Source organism: Apteryx rowi, unplaced genomic scaffold, assembly GCF_003343035.1.
Source record: "Apteryx rowi isolate R43461 unplaced genomic scaffold, aptRow1 scaffold_142, whole genome shotgun sequence".
Taxonomy (NCBI): Eukaryota; Metazoa; Chordata; class Aves; order Apterygiformes; family Apterygidae; genus Apteryx; species Apteryx rowi.
Genome location: NW_020447664.1, coordinates 223751 through 238202, shown reverse-complemented (window position 1 = coordinate 238202; position 14452 = coordinate 223751). Strand labels below are relative to the sequence as shown.

Genomic DNA, 14452 nt, shown 5'->3' with positions numbered 1-14452 from the left:
TGCAGAGGGCACAGGAGATATATAAGCATGTGCTAGTCCTCTGCAGAGTGATTTGTTCTGTCTGTAAAGCCTAGCTCTCAGAGAGAATGAATAAAACACTGACTCCTCTTAGGGATGGGCACCCTGGGCTGCCCAGCATCATGCCCAGATCAGGAGCCATCTCCTTCCTTTTCCTCTTCCCCGAGGGGTCAGTTTTGCACAAGAATGGAGGGCACTGCTCCATAAGGCTCCCGTTCCTAGGGAAGGAAGGGTGGCAGAAGGTTAGTGTTTGAGGAATGGTGGCTGTCGGAGCATGTGTGGTATGCGCATGTGCGTTAGTTAGATAGCAATTGTCCTCCTGCCCCAACCCAAGAATCTCCTGGGACTGGCCTGCAACCAAAATGCCAACACCAAAATGCAAATTAGCTCCAGGCCTGGTGAAGAGCAATGTTTCCCCATAATATAAGAATCATCAGCAAGATCTTTTAAGAGGCAGGATCCAAACTCAGATAGCTCACTTCACCAAGAGTATACACTGTGCAAAAACCCTGCTTTTTGCCACCTGGTGTGCCTGGTCTATCACCGGCAGGACTCTTCAGCTACAGTCAAGAAATGTTAAAGGGGTTAGAAGTAAGGAAGGATGTGAAAGAAGATCAAGGGCTTCTTTGTCATGCAGGGTTTTCTGCATTAGTAGAACTCATTAGTTCAGTCTAATAATAAAGTGCAGCAATAAAGTGCATTCAACCACCTTTGCTCCTACGGAGCAGTGCAAAGTTGGCCTATGGCAGGGTGCAGCTGTAGGCTCACGTGATGATATCAATCTGCAGCCAGAGCACAGTGTTTGCCTGGTAGCAGGGAAGGCCAAGACATGTGAAGCCTTTCTGCCCTTAGCAGARCCAAAGTGAACCAGTACAACCCTGTTCTCACAGCTGTGTTTCCCAAGCAGCTCACCTGGGTCAGCTTCCACTAAGTTCTAGTGCAAAGGAGCACAAGCAGTAGTGCATATACAGGGTGAACCTTACCTCTCACTGCTTCAGTCCACAAACCTTTGTCATCTCCATGGAGGTGGGCTGTACTTTTCTCTGCCAGGTCCCACTCCACAGATGATTTAGAAGATGGCATAGGCTCTTCTGAGACTGTATCATGGATGCCCTGCTGTGTTCTGGGCTCTGCGCTGGCCCGTTGTTGTTTCCCAGCTTCATCCTTGCCCAGAGTTCTGTGCCGTGGTGTGGGGAAGAGCAGAGCCATGGACACAACTGAAGTCTGCAGCACAGAGGGAAAATCCCCCATTACACATCCTCTCCTAAGAGCTTCTCCTGTTTGTGTTCTCATGGCAACTAACAACTTCCCACTACCTGTAAGGAAAGGAAGACAGAGAAGTAGATGAGAGACAGAAGGCATTTCAGGTAGTGGGTCAGCCAGGAAAGCCCCAGGGCTTGACCTGGCCCAGCACCCTGAGGGTGGCACAAAAGACCATGCTAAGTTTGTGAAGCTGGTGAGGGTCTTTGCTGTTACCATGGCTGCAGCTCACTGCTCTGCAGCCCTTTTCATCCAAGAAGACTCAATGTTGTCTCAGGGATGAGTTAGCAAAGGACCAGGCTGCAAGGACTTTATTTACAACCTTTTGGCACCTGCAGTTTTTCTCTCCTGGGCAAGTGAAGGTGTCAGGGACAAGACCTAGGACACTTTCACACCACTGTCTCTGCAGTTGTTGAGTCCAGGTGCCTGCCATTAGCATGCACATACAAGGCAGTCTCTCCCCTGTCACTGATGATGGGAAACTGTCACCTGGCACTCCAGCACCGCTGACCAATGCAGTCCCCATCTCTCCCTCTCCCTCCAGCACTGCCACCCACTCAGTGCAGGGCTAAGGGGCCATACTGAGGGGTGAGTCCTGTGATGAGGTGGGTAGGAGGAGCTGGGGTTCCTGAGGAGGAGCAATTTGGGCTTATGGCCCCCCAGAGTGCAAGGGCAATTTGCACAACTGAGCAAGATGCCGCCCATTGTGGGGCAAATGTGACTGGCTTGAGCTCTTCCTCCCACCTGCTCTGTCCCCTGCCAGTGCCATGCAAATGCTAATAGGTTCAGGGGAGGCTGCCTCCGTGCTGGGGGATGTGCTGCTGTGAATCTTGCTGGCTCCCCCTGCTCTGATAAACATCCATCACCAAGGCTCGGGGCCATGCATCCCCAGTGGCTGCAAATGTTTGGACCCCAGCTCCTGTGTTGGACCTGGCTCTGCTGGGCTCTTCATGTTCTTGCAGGGAGGACTGGGGGAAGATCTGGAGTGAGGGAATGTGAGGACATTAGACTAGAAAGTGTGATAAACATGGGGCTGGATGGGATGGATCCTGCASCTTAATGAGACAAAAATGGGCTGTGCTCTGGGAGCAGAATGGGGCAAATCAAGCTCAGCAGAGGTGGCTGCTCTTTGGGTGGGCCATGAGCAGAAGTCTTCAATCTGTAGGACATGCTGCAGCAAGCCACAATGCTCTGTGAACCCATGCAGGAGCAATACCAACATCTCTGCAGTCACACACTGCTGATGCTACAGGCCAGGATCTTTGCAGTGCTGACTGCGTTGAAGAGTTTCCTGCCCTCTCAGAGGAGGCCAGAGCAGCTCCCCACTGCCCCTTCCACCTGGGGTGAGCCGGTGCCAGAGAGGGTGGGGGTGCTTTCCTCTTGGCCCCATCCACACTGATAGCCCATCAGACTGAGGTAAAGACACCTGGGGGCAGAGGAGTACCAAATCCACTTTAAGATCCCTTAGCAGCCCTGGCACTTCAGTTTCACTGTTAATTGGTTCCTGTCTCTGAGGATAGTCACCACCAGCTCCCACTTGCAATTAAATGAAAAGTGTCAGAGTGTGCCAGGCCAAGTGGGTGCTCTCTGCAGGTGTCCTTCAGGCATTGCAGGGTGCCATGTTCGTGCTGGCATGGTGCCCTGAGCACAGCATAGTGACAAGTCAGGAAGCCAGCTCAGTGAAAGGGGCAACTAGGTTATCTGCAGAGGAGGAGACATAGTTAATGCCAGTGTTTGACAAAGGAGCATGAAGCATCCCATCCGCAGTGCAGGCAGCAGAGGGGCCTCCGTAGAGGGAGCAGCCTTCAGCCAGCTGGGACTGAAGCTTTGGTCTCAAAGGAGCAACTATTTCAGAAGCTTGAACCAATGCAAGTTAAAAATTACTGTTAATTACTGACCTCTGTAATGCTGCAAGTGCTGTGTAATGGAGGTGGTGTATGCATGAAACAAGAGCCTACAACTCAATTCCAATGGTGATTAAATTGGCTGAGGTTGTGTCCTGTAATGCAGCGTTATGAAAGACAAGGCAAACAAGATTAACCCACATTGACAAGACATTTATCCATGGCTAAGAAGAGACCCATGCCACAGCACCTCTGTCCCACAAGTTTACATCAGCCCACAACAGTCTAATCCCTCATGGCCTGTCAAGCCATTAGGCAAATCTCTGGCTCTCATTTGCCTAATCCAATAGCCCCTGGCTTCATAGAAGGACCTCCTAGGGGGCCTTAACAACCATGTTTGTTAGGCCTTATATAAGTAAACAAAGCCATGAAAGCCAAACAGCTTCCCCTTCCATCTGGGATCCCAACACCCCTTTAACCTGGAGATAAAACAAACCACACTCACGAATGGAGGATATGATTATAACAAGTTGAGTTCTGCCACCACAGTAAGTAGCATCAGAAGGATTCTACCGTCAGTAGCTCTGCACTTAACATATACTGCAGAGGTGCCAGGTGTCTGCTTTCATGTCTGAGCCTTCATATAGTCAGGGCTTTATTGGACAGCTGATAGGACCACAGTCCTCATTCCCTTTACTGCCAGCTTCAGTGGAGGAATAAGCAGTGTAAAAGCATCCTTTCAAGACCAAGATGCTTTGTCTGCATGTGCTAGCATAGCTTGGTGAGCAGCGCTTTTAAAGCCTTGTACATATGCTTTCTTGAAAGCCCTCTAAACATTTTTCTGAATCCAGCTGCTCTGTCAGTGATATCTCTGACATTGAACAGTGCAGGTCCCACAGAAAGCATCTTAAGACACAGGATGAGCCATTGCTACTCTGTCAGTACTGCCCTGCTTCATGCAACCATTTGTATGGGCACTGTATGGGGCATGGGGTGTGTGTACATATGCTCAGAGCCCTGTATAGGCTGGCCCTGAGGCGACAACAGTCAAAGTCTGGCTGCCCTGGGCATGACGGAGGAAGGATGGCTGGGTCCTCACCTTTGTAGCATCATCTCTTACAGGCAGCATCATCTCTTTGGGTACTGAGACAGGGGGATGGCACTGCTCCCCAAAGACTGATGGTTACTCAATGCCGGTGCAACGTGTGGAAGGTATATAAAAGCACTTCACGTTCTAACATATGCATGACTATTTCACGGGATAGGGAAGGCTGAAAAATGAGCATTTTAAATTTAAAATGTTTCATTTTCAAAATGAAAAAGCTTTCAACCATTTTCACACCCATCTGGTCCCCCAGCTCTGCCCCCTCCCAAGCTCTAGACATATCAGTATGAAAAGTTACAGGTTTTCCAGCAGTCCAGAGTCGAGTTCCCTTGGATGGGTGTTAAGAGGGGACCTGATCCAGCACTGTAAATCCTTCACATCCACCAGTTGAACAGCTGTTCAGGTTAGGTCTCATTTGTATGCGAAGCAGTTCAGTCATCAGCAAGGATCTCTAATGATGCAAATCAGTCGTGTGTCATCCTAGTAATGAAAGTCAAGGGAGCTGTTACTTGGTTGAATCCAGCACATTTCAGCAAAAGTGCCATTTAATAAAAGAAAGGGGATTTTTTCTCTGGAGTATGGCCTACCACCCTTGGTCACTTTCCAGCTGAGATCACAGCTAAATCACATATCTTTACATTTCCATACAAATCTGATTATCCATGAACAGCTAATTGTTTCATAAGTGTCACTTGGAAGCAATCCATTTCCAGCGCAAGTAAAGAAATTGCTCTATAAAACTGTCTACCTTCACCATGAGTCACTTTAGCACATAGGACGAATATTTGGCACTCTTCACTTTTTCAGATTAACTCGCATATTTATTTTGGAAGAAAAAAATGGACAGTTTTAATTCCTTCCCATCAGAATTCCTCATATTTGCTTAGCTTGTTGAAACTTTTTAATAATCCTACAGTATGTGAATATGTTATACAGTGACTGCTAATGAAGGAGACATTCACATCTCCTTTCATGTGAAGGAGAGGCAGAAAAAAAATCTATATGAGTGTTCGATACGTTGTTAGAGCAGTCAGTAAACTCTAAAGATTATGTCACCTGCCATGAAGAAGGGTTTCTTCCCTTTGGCTGAGGCCATAGAACATCAACAGGTGACTTAAATTCAGTATTTCCTGGATGGAGCATGTGTTTCTCTTCCAAAGAGAAATTCTAATATATTGCAACTAAGTTTCTTAAAGATCTGTTTTGAGCCAGGCTAGGAAAAGCCCAGAGAAAGAAAAGAAGATTTTGGTCTTCAGAAAATAAGTCAGTTTTCCAAGGGCAGGAGTCAGTAATAAAATTCTTGTGAACTGTAATTGAATGATCATTTCCATATTACAGTAAAGCGTTTTTCCCTATATAAAACAGATATTTCCTCAGCTGTTCACTCAATCTCATGAGAAAGGACTTACATACCTTTGCAAAAGAATACTGCTTAGCATGAGGAAAAAACTGGCCATGTATTCTCCCAAGCATGTGACTACATACTACATAGTTAAAGTTTTAAAAAACAAGAACTTTGTTTAGCTCAACATCAGTTAGCTATACAGTTTAACTTCTTCAGAATATTTTATAAGACAGAAAACTAATATCCTTCTAAGTGGGCCAGATATAAATGCCATATCCAGGCACTGAAACAATGAGATCTGATTTTACTTTTGATTTATGCCAACTAAAATCCCTACAGGCCAGTGGAACTGCAGGAGGAAGAAGTAACAGAAGTCACAGGCACCTCCAAAGTGCCATCGGAGATCCAGGATGAGGAACGTGCCTTTCACAGAGTTCAGGAGCAATGATCACGCTATGTATTTTTAGCCAACTCACTTAAATCAGTCTGCAAAATGTGGCATTAATTTGTGAATGCTCAGTGAAGAAAATGCAGAACAATATAAATAAGTGGTATATTATTACAAGAAAGGCTTGAATCAAAATCTAACATTTCTGTAAATGTAGGCAAAATGGATCTATCCAGTGACCCAGGCAAGAACCTGAAAGCAGTAGGAAATTGGAGGCTACTTCATGCAGGCAGGTTCGTCAGAGCTAAAAGACTACAACTCTGCAAGGGGCTACGTGCCTTCCATTCCTATTAACTAAAAGGCAGGCTGGGGGTGCTCCTCCCTCCCTAGATCGAAGTCTAAAACTGTCAGTTAGGAAAACAAATGTAGGTACTAGACATCTTTTTGTGAGTGTCAGTTCAGCAATCACTTTATTACGAGTAATTTTAGTACTGAATGTAGTGCAATTTCAGTAATTTAGCAAAGTACAATGATGGATTAAAGTGTCTGGTGATAGACGTTTATTTCACCTTCTGAAACACAATTATTATGCACTTTACTCAATAATAGTGTCTTGTTCCAACTAAAATACACGTCGCGTAATTCTTTAAACCATAGAATCATAGCAATTAGAGAAGGAAATGGCTTATTAGGTCACTGGTTCCATCCTGTTGCCAGCCCAAGATTGCACCCTGCCGCATATCGGCTAGAGTTTCACCCAAACTCCTTGCATTTACATGTTTCAGTGACAGTGATATCGATCAAAAAAATGGTGAATTCGACCACAGGTAAAAGATTCAGCTTTTACTGCAGAAAATACTGCATATTCACAGTGGAAAGGGCCTGAGGAGTTTTCACCTCCTTCATACGGCCGACAGGTGAAATACTTTCATAAAGAATGTTTTTCAACAAATTTTCTTTATGGAAGTAGTTTCACTGAAAAAAAATCAAGGTTTCTCTGATAAGTGGAAACTGTAAGTCCTGCTTTTTAGTCTGAAACTCCTCTCACTAATTTTTGGCTAATGACAGCCTAATAGCTAGCATTTTTTAAAACAGAAATGAGAAGAAAATTAAGGCTGACTGCAATTTTACTCAAAGAAAGCAGCAATCCCTCACCTGTACCGGCAGAGGGGTGTTTGGGATGTGGTTTCAGCTCCAGGCTGCCCAAGCGGGCTCACTGAAGGCAGAACTCAGCTGCACAGACCACAGCCCTCTCTCTGTCATAGGAGGCTTGGTGCCGGTAGCTTCATCCTAGCAAAGGGACAGAGCAGACACCCAGAACCTGGCATTTTACCGCATGTAGAGAAATACCTGCCTGCATTTCCCGTGGGAACTGCACGCGTGTTGCTGGCTTTTTGCCTTCTTTATGTTTACCCCTGGGTAGTATCCTGGAGAGCAGGTGCAACCTATGGAAACAGCACATTTTAAACAGATAAAGGGAATGTCCTCAGAAAGTAATCTTTGAGCCCGGATCATGTAAACACCAGGCCATAAAAGTCTGTGCCTTGGAACTGCATCCATCCAAACAGGGTAAAGACAGGGAACTGCACATCCAATCTGATTGTAATGGTATGGCTGTCCCAGCCTTGCAAACACCACACAGCCACGGGCAGGTCAGCTGGGCTGCAAGGCATCGYCCGAGCCTGGCAGTCCCAGCGGCACGCTCAGGAGGGCTTGCCATGCAGCTCTCACAGGGGCAGGGTGGGATGTTTAGACACAGAACATAGGACAAGCTTTCCCATCACAGATAAGCTCAATTAATGAGTTAAAGAAAAAAGAAATGTATGATTTTTCTGGGCAACTCATGAGAGCAAGAGAAGCCACAATGTGCATCATCCACCCATAAGCCCAATCTCATTCCTTTGTTCAGGTCAGGATGCAGTTTACTACATACAATTGAAGTCAATGTACTGGAGTAAAATACTCTTCTTCAGTGCAAGCTGGTATTAAGATCAGCCTTATAATCTGTTTTTCACCTCTAGCTCGTCAGTTCCCTGAGCCTTCCTGCCCAGTTATTCTCCATGAAGTCCATCCATCAACTGAGCTGCACATAGAAACACAGTAACTCTCTGGAAAGCTGCCCTGACATAACTGACCCAAAAAGAAGCACCAAGCTACTTCCTGCTAAATTTCAGAGGTTTTGAGGTTTTAGATACAGTGTGAATCCTTGTGAACCTGGAAACTAGGGAAAAATCCCCTTTTGCAACTGTTTGGTGCCATTCAGCTCCAGCCATGAAATCACAACATTTATTTTGTACAGATGTGCCTGTGTCTTCTCAGAAGCACAGCCTCTCACAGCACAGGAACAGGCTCTGTTCCCGGCTCTACCACAGACTTCCCGCATCTGTCTGGAAAAAAATCACTGAGAATCACATCTGAAAGAATGTTACACACTCAGCTCCAGACATTTGATCTAACACCTGGCCTAGGTCTCAGAGGCGCTGGACAGTGCAAACACTGTTGGCTTCAGCTGGGGCACTTCTAAAATCCAGACCTGATGGGCAATAGGGACGGAGGGAACATCTGCTTCTTCACTGCATTACACAGACTTCACACTAAGGTACCTTTTCAACAGAGCTATGTACAAGTCAAACCAGTTAAACCAGCGAACAGTTGGTCTTTGTTCTGCACACATGCCAGAACATTAAAATCTCTCACAGTTTGGCACCAAAAAAGACAGAGATTCAAAGCTAGTGGCTGCTTTTGGAAACAGGAGCCATAAACTCTTTTACCTCTGTTTTCTCACGTGTAAACAGGGGATGCCAATTCCTGCTTGCTACTTAGGACTCTCAGGCATTTTCAAAGCATTGAAGGCATCTAGTAGAAGACACAAAAGCAGCATGCAGTACTTCTTGAGTCATTTGTCTTTTAAAAATATTACTAGGATGCTGGCTGGACACTACAAGGGCTTGTTATGTCAGGCACAGAATAAATAAATTTCTGTTGCTCATGCTATAAAATAAATTACTCTGGCTCATGCTGAGTAGTGTCTACTTTTTGACATTTCACCTGGTGCATTATATTCTTAGACAAGAAATCAGTATGTGGCAATAGTTAAACATACAAGATACCTCAAAAAGAAGAGAAAAATAGAGGAAAGTTTCAAAACTGTTTCTCTGCCTTGCCAGATATCTCTGCACATAGCTATCTCTGTAAAAGTCCCGAGAGGGAATTCACCTGTGATATTTGTGTTCAACAGGTGTCTTGTTGGAACAATTATACCTATGTTGTGTGCCATATTACATGCAGCAAAGCTGAGCATGTTACTCTGTACTGATGGTCTGTAAGAAACGAGCAAAGCATCTCATGCTCYGGCAGGTATTAGTGCCAAGGAAGTATTGTCTCAGCTAAGAGAGCAGAAACATTCTGGTTATTCACCACTGATCAGTCCTGATGCTGTGATTTTGTCAGCMCCAGAGGAACCGTATCTTCCATTTCTAGAGACCCAAGAATGGGCTTGTTGGGCGATGTCTGCTGCCCTGGGGAGAAGAGCAATTTCCGAGCTCCTCTGAAACAGGGGCAACTCCATGCAGCACGGACATAGCAAGCACGTGTCGCTCCCCGCCTCCCCGAGGGGAAGTCAGGCAGCTCAGGTTCCTCGCTGTCACACTCCACCACGTCTGCTGGAACATGCCACAGCCAGGAATCACTCCTCACTGAGGCTTTTTCAAATAAGCAGAAAAAAGTGAAATGTCAAATAAAATAGAGTAAGAAAAGAAAAGTGGCATCTTGTGTTCCTCTGGTCTCCTTCATTCCCAGGAGCCTCTAATGCCTTAAAAGGCTGGCGACATTTCTGAAAGCAAACCTTTTTGATAAATGAAACAGTTATTTATTTTGCAGAAAGCCAAGATCTGTCATGATGCCGTTTTCAAAGTAACACAGCATCTAACAAAGAGAATCATAGGCAATTTACTGCATGACACTCCATTTGTCTCCGAGGAAGAAAGACCTTGTTTGACCCTCTCAGGATTTGAACCTGTAATTCCACTGAACCAAGGCTTTGAAACCTGAAGCTCAGCAGTTTTCTCCCTGAAGATAAGACTAGGTTTTCCTGGTCCCCATGAATCATTACAGCCCCACAGACTGCTGTGGCACATGAATTTGCCACTACACAGGAAACATCAGCATCTGTACATCCCATCAGCAGAAGGTGACCAACATGGCTGTACAGCCAACCATGACAAAGTCCTCTCCAGTTGATGCTCCCATGTTGGATGCTGAGGCTTGGGGAGTGAGAACCTGTGTACAAGACACATGCTATCTTCTCAGTGCTGCAGACTTACAAGTAGCTCCACTATTTATGCTTGAGAAGTGGCACTTCAGCTTCAGCTGGGGGATCCGAAAGGCCAAACTGAGGCTTCTCCTTTGCCTATCACTAGCAAGAGCTAGAAAAAACAGTTTTGCCCCATGCTACCTGTGCTGGGGTATGCTCTGTTGATGCACAAGGAGTAATGTGTGTGCACACAGAGGGAAGTGTAGGGGTCACCAATGCCATCTCAGATTTGCATGATTTTAAATTGAAAAAAACCCAAACATATAAACAAATGCAAACTCTACAATCTGGATCAGTGCCTTGCCTCCTCCCGGGAGCATGACCCCATCAGTCTGAATKTCAGTTTTGATGCAACACCAAGGCATTGCATCAGTGAGGACCTAATCAAGAGACAAGCCCCAGGGCTGCACTATCATTATAAGATAAATATGCTGAATTGCACAGTAGATCTTACAATGATCTGAGCCTGTGAAGCTGGAGGGATCTTGCTTCACTAGCTGTCCTGCTGAATAGTGCATCCCCGACCAATGAACCCATGCTAACACAAACTGGTTGCAGCCACCCTGGGCACCACAGCTGTCCTTGGAGGGAGCAACCGTTGGCCAGGCTGCGTGCTGGCATCCCCCCCCATGCTGCAATGGAGGGCTGGCTTTCGAGACCCAGTTACTCCCTCGGACTCCATGAAAGCAGGAGTGGGAGGGAGCTGAGCTCTGTCAGGCTCCTTAGGGTTTCAGAGGAGAGAAGCATGCAGCTGTTGACAGCATTTTCCCCAAGTGTTACCCAAATCTGCGACAAGTCATAACAGGCGTGTAATAAATTTTCCCTGTCAAATACTCCATTGGAAGAGTTTCTCCTGACACCCAGGAGGGGAGACCTCCTGCCCTGGACAGGAAGAAAGGAGGACGCTAAGGTCTGTAACCAGATACTACTTTGTTATCTCTTTCCTCTCCTGTGTGTTCAAAGCAGCCTGCAAAGGGCACATCTTCCCGAAGGTCAGACACCTTCAGAGGATGGCTCACCAGCCAGGCAGGTTGTGGGAAGCACCACCCAGAGAGCTGGGCTCTCTGAGACAAGTCCCAGGGGAAGGAGAGGGTGTCTCCTGCCCTTTGTGCTAACCTCCCTAGTTTTCCTCTCTGCTCCCTTGGCAGGCAGCTGGGACGTACCACCCATGCTGTGGTTCGCAGGCCCCCTCTGTAGGCCCAGAGGCAGAAAGCTGATTTTCCATGCACAAGAATAAGTGCTGTCCTCACGCACAATTACAAGAGCAACTTTCTTCATCCTGCCTGCAGGTTATTTTAAAGATTATACAGTCAAACTGAACAGTCTTGTAAGTGGGGGAGGAGGAAAGGCAGGTTATTTCAGGCTTTCTTCTGCTAGGCAAGGAGGAGAGTTTTGTGGTTAGAGCACAGAACTGGGAATTAGGACATCCAGGGCTGCATCTCTGATGATAGATTGCTTCCCCCCAGCAGGCATGCTGGCAACCCATGTCATGGGGAGCCTGATCTTGCTTAGCRCAAAGCCTCTCTGGCGAGGTTTCCCGCGCTGTGCTGACGCTGTCACTCTGGTGTAGCATGTCTGTGGATGGATCTGCGAAGCAGCTCTGAGAAAGACTTACTTTCCTCACCAACTACCCTGTTTTTTACAGCAAAACTGAAAGAAAACATTTCCCGAYGTTCTGGTTTGGGGAAATGACCTTCCCCTCCCCATTTCAGTGGGCAAAATTACTGGAAATGACAAAGAAACAGGAATAGCTCGCAGGGGATTTTCAGCTGCAGGAGAAGAGCCAAGGTCCTGGGGTGGGGAGGGGGAATTCAGGGTAGGCAGCGCTTCCAGATCAGCTCCATGTGCTCCAGAGAAGAGCATCCAAACCAGATTTGGACTCCTGACACTGTCCCACAAAGCAGTGGGAAAGAGTTCGCAAAATACGAGGAGACACCAACCTGCACTACTTCAGAATAGCGAGGGAGGGTATATCCAATGACACAACCTGCCAGGCAGGTGTCAGGAGCATTGCCCCTCATCTCCTCCTCTGCGCCCTCCATCAGCACCACCTCCTCTCCAAGTGGATGACCAAGAGCTGGGGAGAGCACCTGCATCCACCAGCACCATGAACCTGGGGCTCAGAGTGAGCTACTTTGACATACCCTTGACTGCCTAGTCCTGGGCTGCCAGCACTGCTGCCCACAGTGGAGCCAGACCCAGACATGCTGGTTACTGACAAGGCTTTGGCAAGGAAGAATTAGCAGAGAAATTTCTGTGGCCTTGGATCTTAATGAGATTCATCTCCAGAAAAGCCCAGGCTCTCACTGGACTTTGCAAGCAGAAGGGGATCACCCAAGGACTTTGAAAGAAAAAGAAGAGGTACTTGATTAGCACTACAAGAGATAGCTTGGCAGGAAGGAAGAAAAGCGAGTTGAGTCCAGGCCGTGCACATGTCAGGGCAGCATTTCACTCCATCTGTGGTATGGACATTCGAGTATGCTGGATTCCAGGTTAAAGAAATACAGTCATGCATCTTCCACAAGCGAGATGCCACATAAAGGTCACACTGAAATTGACCTCTCTCTGATTCCCTAGGAGTAAAATAATAGGATTTGTGGCTGCAGTAATTAAAGAAAAAATACCAGAATTGCTGTTCAGGCTGCACATAGCCTGGGATCTGGTTTCAGGGGCTTTGCAGGGACATTCCATGCCACTTCCAAAGACTTGTTAAAAAATACTTCATACTAGCAGAATTTTGCAGCGTTTTTTTCCAGCTAGTCCTGCAGGCTACCATGGGGAAATTCGCTAGCAGGATTTCTGTACAACTCTGACTCACACAGGAACTTTTATTGCTGCTTTTAAATATTTGACTGCCTTTTGGCTGCTGGCAGCAAAGTTATTAAATGCTTTACCAGACGTGGCCAGAAACTCTTTATAAAACCATCTTGGCCTGGCATAAGACATATGTCTCTACTTATCTCTGTATCGTGTGTTCAAAGCTTTCACATGTCCCCTGGCAGTGGAAGAAACTTGGGACCTTCGTGTTTCTAGACTTTGGATGAACAGAGCATCCAATGTCCTGTGCTCATGTGAATAAATCTGGCTTGCAAATGGTCCAGCTGCAATAAGCAAGATGTATCAACTTTGCAGGAGCAAAGACCACGGGGTCCCAGTACAGACTCTGGGTTATGGTTCATATCCACAGCTCTGTGGCCTGATCTTGCCAGGATCTGTCTATTCAGATGCTCAGCCCTTACTCAAGGGATTAGATTGAGTGAGCTGCTCTTACTCTGACAAGTAGTCCTGTTAATGTCACTGAGATGGGTGACATTTTTAGTACTGTGTGACACATTGTTTCTTTGCTCAAAGCTCTTTCCCCTCCATCATTGTTTTTTTCTCCCTTCATCTTCCTCACACAAATTAAAGATGAAACAAAGAAAAAGAATGCCATGAACCAGAGCAGAAATGAACTCCTTCCCAGCGCTACATGGAAGAAAGCAGGAATAAAATCACAGCCTGTTTCTGATTTCACAACAGCAATGAATCAGAGTGTTCTCCTAAAGGGCCTGTTCATCATACATGTGCCTGTATTTTGTTGCTCTTCTCCCTGATTATTTTGCACTGTGATATGGTGATCAAAAGAAGTGGGTTATCACTAGAGGTGCTCATTACCTACCTGCTCAGATAGCTATGCTTCAGTAAAATAATGAATATAACTTAAACTTCTCTGCATACCTTAGCAGGCAGTTTAGAGCTGTACACACCTGGAGAGGTGATAAATACAAGTGGGTAAGCGGAAGGAGAGAGGATTTGCACAATGTCACTGATAGAGCAGGCTGGAAACAGCCTGATTCCTACTGCTTTGGGGAGGGGAGGGAATGTCTAGACTGCCTCTGGGCAGCTTGTGTCAGTTTACACGGGTTACCTCTAAATTGACTAATCCAGGTGCTCCTAAGCATCTAACCTCAGCAGCTCGGAGGGCTGCCAGACTCACCAGGGAGTTCAAACTCTGGCAGCCAGCCTGCACTGGGCTCCTTGCTACCTTGGTACCAATATTTGAACCGAGTAACTTGGAACTAGCTCAGGTTTGTCCACATGGGCTTTACTGTCAGCATGTCTTGCATGTTATAGAGGGTTAGTGAGGCTAAACTCTGCTGTAAACCAGGGGAGAATTAGGACCAGCCTTCAATCTGAACCA

At 46.4% G+C, this 14452-nt stretch overlaps 1 long non-coding RNA gene across 2 annotated transcripts in view; it reads right to left on the bottom strand.

The window, feature by feature from the left end:
* The window catches only part of LOC112962136, a 52580-nt gene that overhangs the window by 6642 nt on the left and 31486 nt on the right, over nt 1–14452 (bottom strand). For both annotated transcript variants that reach the window (XR_003252211.1, XR_003252212.1), the window contains 5 exons: nt 7116–7405; nt 4526–4707; nt 4222–4393; nt 3177–3277; nt 1002–1334 (listed from right to left, as the gene is read on the bottom strand). This is a non-coding gene — a long non-coding RNA (uncharacterized LOC112962136). The remainder of the gene's footprint in view (nt 1–1001; nt 1335–3176; nt 3278–4221; nt 4394–4525; nt 4708–7115; nt 7406–14452) is intronic.